The sequence below is a fragment of the Fringilla coelebs genome, assembly GCF_963513975.1.
Source record: "Fringilla coelebs genome assembly, chromosome: 2".
In the NCBI taxonomy this organism is placed as follows: Eukaryota; Metazoa; Chordata; class Aves; order Passeriformes; family Fringillidae; genus Fringilla; species Fringilla coelebs.
The window spans coordinates 51,205,641-51,213,128 of NC_140029.1; positions in this window are offsets into that span (position 1 = coordinate 51,205,641).

The following is a 7,488-nucleotide window of genomic DNA, read 5'->3' on the forward strand; positions in this document are numbered from 1 at the left end:
GCTACCCTTCTTAATGTTCATTAAATTTACATTACTATTTTAGTAATCACCATTGCAAAAATAAATCCTTTGTATAGTCCTTTCAACGGACTGTTGTTAGAATTATCATGAGAAACAGAAATGACACAAGGTCATACATAACTTTAAAAACTCAGACAAGGTATATCTTGCTTTTGAGTGACAAAACTCAGAAACTAAAGCTAAGAATATTTTTAAGGCCCTCTTCTCTAAAATTTGTTTTCCAGAAGTCTGAGTTCATCTCCTACTTTTAACAAAATTCATTCCTTAACAGTTATCAATTCAGTGTATTTCCAGCTTCTAGTAGAGCACTGTGTGAAGACAATGAAACAGCTAATATAGGATACTAGATTCCATTACCGTCAATCCCACGTGCATTACAGAAATAGTGATTAAATACTTCTGTATTTCTACAGAAGTAAAAATAATACACATCATGTTTGCTCATTAGATTTCTCTGGAGAGATGGAATGTAAGAAAATAGTGCAGAAGGTAGTCTCACACCTGAAGAGTTGCCGCAGAACCAATTACTAAAGATTAGAAACAGGCCCAGATCTTAACAAGCCATACCTGTATCCAATTAAGAGCAAGTGCTACAAAAGAGTAGGTTGGCTAGCTGAATAGAGAGATGGCGTTTGTTAGCTGGCTGTGAAGAGAGATGGATTTGTTGGCTGTGAAGAAGAGGAGTCAGATGACTGCTGCAAGGACCAGGGACAGGCAGCGCACAGAGGAGCTGCATAGCGAAGGAACTTCAAGGAGGTACAAGGCCCTGGAGATATGAAATCCCTTGCACTATAATGACGCTAGAATTCGTGCTAAGATGACAGATTTCTAAAGTAAATTTTTTTATATTTATTTTTGCAATGTGAGAACTACAATCAAGTGATGTGGACAGACGTTTCCCTTTTTCTTAAATATACTTTTTAGAAAGCCTTCACTAGGAAATTATTAATGGAAGTATTTCAAGAGATTCTGTTCACACCTCCCCTTTTGAGATTTTTTTTTAAATGCTGTCTTGCTTTCAAATTTAGATCTGACCAATACGACCAGTAGGTTTCAGGCCTAGTGTGCCAACAGCTGCTCATCAGCCACCGTCTGTCACTTTGGTAAAAGCTTTTCTGTGGGTTGTGGAATAGAACAGAAAACAGAACATCCAGTATCCTGGGACATCCGTGCTATGAAAAGAGATTATGACTGCTTCACCTGGAACACTTCTTAGAATGGACTTCTCCTTTTCATTAGTTGAATGAAGTTTACCAGAGCTCTACATAAACAGAGCTCAGAAATATCAGTGGATCCCTTATCTCTTCTTTCCCTCTTGGTCACCAGGGCCACAAGATTAGCCAATGGATTTTTTCCCCCTATTCACATTTATAAATTCCAGAAGGTTCTTTTAAACAAATACAAGCAAATTCAACTAAATCTGATTTGATTACACAAAGGGAGTTCTGGGCTTCTGACGACCCCCCCCCCCCCCCCCCCCGCCTTCAATCCATCATTTTGATTAACTGATGGTTTTCTTGAAAGGATCAAAGGTTTGCTTGTATTAATACTTTTGGCAATAAATGGCATGCTAAAGTTAAAATAATCCTTAATTTTTTTTTAAGGATTTATCTAAGTAGTTTGGTAATTTCTGTAAGCAACATAATAATACTAGGAATTAAGAAAGGCTGCACCATTTTCTTAGTGATAGTACTGAGACCAATGAATCTTATTGCACCTTCTTAGGTTCGTTCCAAAGAGTACCAGAGCATCAATTTGGACAGTTATTCTGACACTGGTAGTGTCAGGTGATCAACTCCAAGTTTAGTACTAAAACAATTACCAAAGCCACAACACTAGCTTTTAATTTTCAGGTAACCAGTAATACATACTACTTAAACCTAACTAACATCACAGATTTATGTCAAACCAAGGAAAAAGCTGTTAAGAGAATTATTAAACAACTTCTTTTGACATAAACCTCATTTTATATTTCTAAGAGAACTAAACTTGGCATTTGTTCTCATCACACCCCAGCAGTTCACTTCTGTCCAGTGACTTACTCTTGGTACTAGTGGTAGTATTTATGAAGCCACACAATATATCTGGTTGGAAAAAAGCAATCCAAAACCAGATTAATACCCCTTCCACTTTTTCTTTCCCACAAAGACCAATGTCCCTCATGCCTTTAGGAGGGACAAATCTTAAAATGTAAGTGAATTTGCAGTTATACTTGTTCCTATGCAAGTTATCCTAGGCTGCTCATGGAATCCACCCTAGTCACAGAAGGAATACAATTCTGTGGAAGGGGCTGACAGTGGGCCTGTCAGCTAAAGGAGCGAGAAGAAGCAAGAAAAGGCTCTCTCCAAGGCCGTCACCAAGGAGACCAAGAGAATTGAGGAATTGAAGAAAGATAAGACCTTTGCAGCTGGATGAAGTATTTTTAGAAAGTTAGTTAAGTCACCATAAGTTACATCAATAGAATTATGTTGATTTGTTGTGACTGATAGTTCAGGTAGAAGAAGCATAAACAACTGGAAAGTGTATAAAAGATCAGCCATGTTCAAAAATAGAGTTGCCAACTGAGACTGCTTGTGGTCTCTGCTTTGTGTCGTGACCGCCTCGACAGCGACATCTGGTGATCGCTGGCGTGATATAACACCCTCAAGAACATCCTCGGCTTGGACCCAGACGGGGTCCCAGCAATTGGCAACCGTGACCCACTGGGACGCAGTGGGGGAGGCAGCGTTGGTGCAGCTGAGAGTGGCCGGTGGAAGTCACAAGGAGGTCCGAACCTGATTTTCTCCTATCAAGACACCTGGAAGTAGGTGAGCCACCAACTAGTAATAATGGGACGTAATTTGTCTAAAGAGGAAGAAAATGTTTTGGCTACATGGAAAGGCTTGTTAAGAAATAAGGGAATTAATACTTCTGACTATGCCCTTCGTAGCATATTGCTGTGGGCTAAATCACAGGATTTTGGCACTGATCCTGACACAACATTTAGTGTTAAAGCATGGAAAAGAGTCGGGGGCAGACTGTGGGAAGTCATCCGAGCGGGAGATAAAACTGTTGTCGATCTAGTGGTGACTTGAGGGTCGCTCTTTGAGGCATTGAAAGAATGGAAAACAGAACGATGACAAGCAGAGTGGGGCGCGGACAAAGAGTCCGGGCTGATAACAGAAACTGACGGGGGGGATGAGGCAGAGGGGGCCTCTGATGGGGAACTGTGTGAAAGTCTGGGTGCCATGCAAGTTACCAGGCAGGCTACCAAAGCTTCTGGGAAAGCTGCCAGAGTTTCTGGAGAGGCTGCCAAAGCTTCTGGGAAAGCTGCCAAAACTTCTGGGCAACCTGCCATAGTGGCTCCTTATCAGACCCCTAAACCTCCTTATCTCACACCTGCGCAGCAGCTCGCGATGATGCCTGTATATACCACACCATTACGCCAGTTAGCTGAAATGTCTTTAACAGAGAAAGAAACCCATCTGCCCCCCCGCTTCCCTCTGCTCCAGTCCAGCCATCTGCCCCCTCGCTTCTCTCTGAGCTGCTTGAACAACCTGCAAAGTCGTATCCTCCCTAACCTGACAGTGACAGCAACAGCGAATCAAGTGATGAGTCGCCCGCAGTAACACCTGAGTTGGGGCCTGTCAGTTTACCTTCTAGTAGCTCTAGCCCTACTGCCCCATGGACTTTGCCCCCATGTCAAGTAACTGTGCTTCCTCGACATCCTCAGGAGTTTTAGGAATTTGTTAGAAGGAAAGCAGTTAAAGAAAAGAATTGGGACGTCATAGAAAAATTAGGTGCTGCAAGAGTACCTCAGGAGAACAGTGCCAATGCAAATGTTGCTTGCGATAACCCTATGGCTTTTCCAGTTTTTAAAGCAGCTCCTGGAACAGGACAGGATGACAGTCATCACATCTTTGCCTGGAGGGTTGTGCAAGATCTCCAGTCGAAAGTGGCTCAGTACGGTACTAATTCTTCAGAGGTAATGCAATTAGTACGTGTAATTAATGCAGATCTGCTTGCACCTTATGACATCATGCATCTTGCAACCATCTTATTCTAGTCAGTACAATACGGTGTATTCCAAGACACCTGGAGGCGAGTGGCTGAGCGCACGGCTTTAACAAATATGCAGTTGCCTCAGCACGACCCTCGTCATGCTGTTGGTGTTGATGCTTTACTGGGCACTGGGCCTTTTGCTAGCCCGGATTTACAGGCAAGGTGGGATCCTTCAATTTTGGCACAAGCTCAGCAAATTGGCATGAATGCTTTAATCAAAACAATGGAAATGGCAGCTCCAAAACAGAGATATGTTACTATTCAACAAGGTACAAGAGAACCATTTTTGCAATTTGTAGAAAAGCTTGCTGCAGCTATTGAGAAACAGGTAGATGATGAAACTTTGCAACACAAATTGCGTATCCAATTGATTAAAGAAAATGCAAACCCAGACTGCAGAAAAATTATCGACACCTTACCTGGGGAACCCACATTGCCTGAAATGGTTACTGCTTGCTCAAAAGTTGGTTCAGTCAAGCATAAAATGGCAGCTCTTGCTGCAGTTCTAAGACCTTCAGCAAAATGCTATAATTGTGGTCAACAAGGGCATGTAACGTCAGAGTGTACTGCCTGGAAAACGACATCTAAGCCAAGTGCAAGCAGTGCTATTGTATGCAATTGCTGTGCTAAATTTGGGCATTATGCTAAACAATGCAGGAGTAAATATCACGCAAATGGTCAGCTATTGCCGGGAAACCCAAAGAAGAGCGCGAAGGGGCGCATGGGGAAACAAATACCACAACAGCAAATATGAGCGTTCCCAGCATTACAAAGCTACCCATTTGCGAACAATACTCAGGGGCAACAAGTGGGTCCGCAGGGATTGATACACCCACCGCCGAAACAGTAACCATTCTAACCAAAGAAATATGTAAAGTGCCCCTTGAGAGAGCTTTGTAGACATTTGGCTAGCTGAGAGAGGGCACATAGACACAATACCATTAACAAACTGAGAAGGACACAGGCCTGAGAGTCAGCAGTCAGTGTCCAATGACAAAACTGGGCCATAATAACCTTGCTGCAACATGAGGATGTAGGAGGGTAGTGCCTTGCCAGAATAGGAAGAATAGTTTCAATAGTTGCAATGAAAAACCTAAAAGAATGTAGAAGTAGGTATAAATGGATGATAAGTAAACCAACCAATCCTGAGCTCAGCTTTGCATTATGTATGAACTTCATTAAATCTAATATAAATGTATGTGACTACTGATCAATAAACGAGATCTGCTGATCACCCATATTGGAGTGCCACTTTTCTCCCACCGATCCTACAAAAATGGCGATCCTATAAGTAACCATTCTAACCAAAGAAATATGTAAAGTGCCCCTTGATGCCTATGGTCCGATAGGATGGGGACTGAGTGCGTTTTTTGTTTATTTTGAAAGACCATGAAATACCATGTGGAATACTGTGTCAGTGGAGTGATAATTGGGAAGATCAACTGCATATTCTGGAATGGATATTTTTATCTTTCAGATCTCGGAAAACAGCTCCAGGACTTTATGAGCTTTTTGCAGATATTATCATCAAAGGCCGCAGGCGTTGTCACGAGATTTTGGGACAGGACCCTGTGACCATTGTAATACCTGTACAACAGTGGTATTTTGAATGGTGCTTTCAAAATAATCATGAGTTGCAATCTGCCTTATCTTGTTTTACATGCCAAATAAAATACCATTTGCCTTCTCATCCTGTTCTAAAACTGGCCAAAGAGATTCCTTTTGAAGGGAAACAAATTTGTTCTCCTGTTCCAGTGGAAGGTATGGCAGTTTTTACAGATGGATCCGGGAAAACTGGAAAAGCAGCTGTGGCTTGGAAAAAGGATGATCACTGGGAATATGAGACAATGATTCAGCAGGGATCTCCTCAACTGGCTGAACTTTGTGCTGTTCTTTTGGCTTTCACTTTATTTCCTGGTTCTGTAAATATAGTTACTGATTCCATTTATGTTGCCAATTTGGTTAAGCATCTAGATCAAGCAGTTTTGTATAATATTCAAGAGAAACCACTGTTTAGTAGTTGTGGACAGTTATTGGTGCTCGAAAACATCCTTCATCATGCACAGTTGCAGCCATACATCATTACCTGGATTTTTTGTTGAAGGCAATGCCTATGTAGATTCTTTAGTAGCTGCTGCTTCAATCAAAACTGTACCTAATGTATTGCAGAAGGAAATTTTGTCACATCAATTTTTTCATCAGAGTGCTCAAGCTTTACAGCAGCAATTTAAATTGTCTCCCGGTGAAGCAAAATCAATTCTTTCTTCTTGTCCTGACTGTCACATGACTCATGTCACTCAGTATTATGGTACCAACCCTAGGGGTCTTTCTGCTTTAGAGGAATGGCAAACTGATGTTACAAAAATGCCAGAATTTGGTCGCTTTGAATATGTTCATGTCACAGTTGATACCTTTTCTCATGCAATGGTTGCTTCAGCATTCACAGGAGAAAAAACTTGTGATGCGATTCATCATTTTTATCATGCCTTTTCTATCTTAGGTGTTCCATGTCATGTAAAAACAGATAATGGCCCAGCATATGCTTCGCAGAAAATGCAAGCATTCTTTCGTGCTTGGGGCATTGAGCATTCAACAGGTGTTCCACATGTCCCCACGGGCCAAGCAATCATTGAAAGAGCTCACGGTCTTCCTAAACGTCAGGTTCAAAAACAAAGAGGGGGAATGCAACAGGAGTCACCTCAAATAAGATTGGATAAAGCTGTTTATGTGTTAAACTTTTTGCGTCCCCTACCTGACTCACAGTTATCTCCAATCTTTTACCATTTTTCCTCTTTGCATTCTAAGCAACCAGATTTTCATAGAAATGTTAAAGTATGGGTCAAGGACTTAATTACAGGTATGTGGTCTGGTCCAGTGGAACTAATAACCTGGGGGAGGGGTTATGCTTGTGTTTTAACAGATAATGGTCCCCGATGGGTTCCTGCTCGCTGTGTAAAACCCTATCTGGAGCACGCAGGAAGGGACAGGATGGATGATTCCGCAGTTAAAGCGAAACATGCGGATGACACTGGCTAAGACCATATATCAGGACATGTATTTCATCAGTCTTAAGAATAAAGTAAAGAAATTTATAAATGGGTGACGAACAGGAATGATTGTATTAAGAATGGGAATGTTAATTTTGTTGATGGTTGTGATTGTGGTTTTGTGTTTCCCCTGTCGGCTTGGATTTTTGCAAAGGGCCCTGCAAAAATCCATAGCAGCTGTATTTACAGTTCAAAAACAAAAAGGGGGAATTGTGGAAGGGGCTGACAGCGGGCCTGTCAGCTAAAGGAGCGAGAAGAAGCAAGAAAAGGCTGATAAGGAGCTCTCTCAAAGGCTGTCACCAAGGAGACCAAGAGAAGTGAGGAACTGAAAAAAGATAAGACCTTTGCAGCTGGACAAAGTATTTTTAGAAAGTTAGTT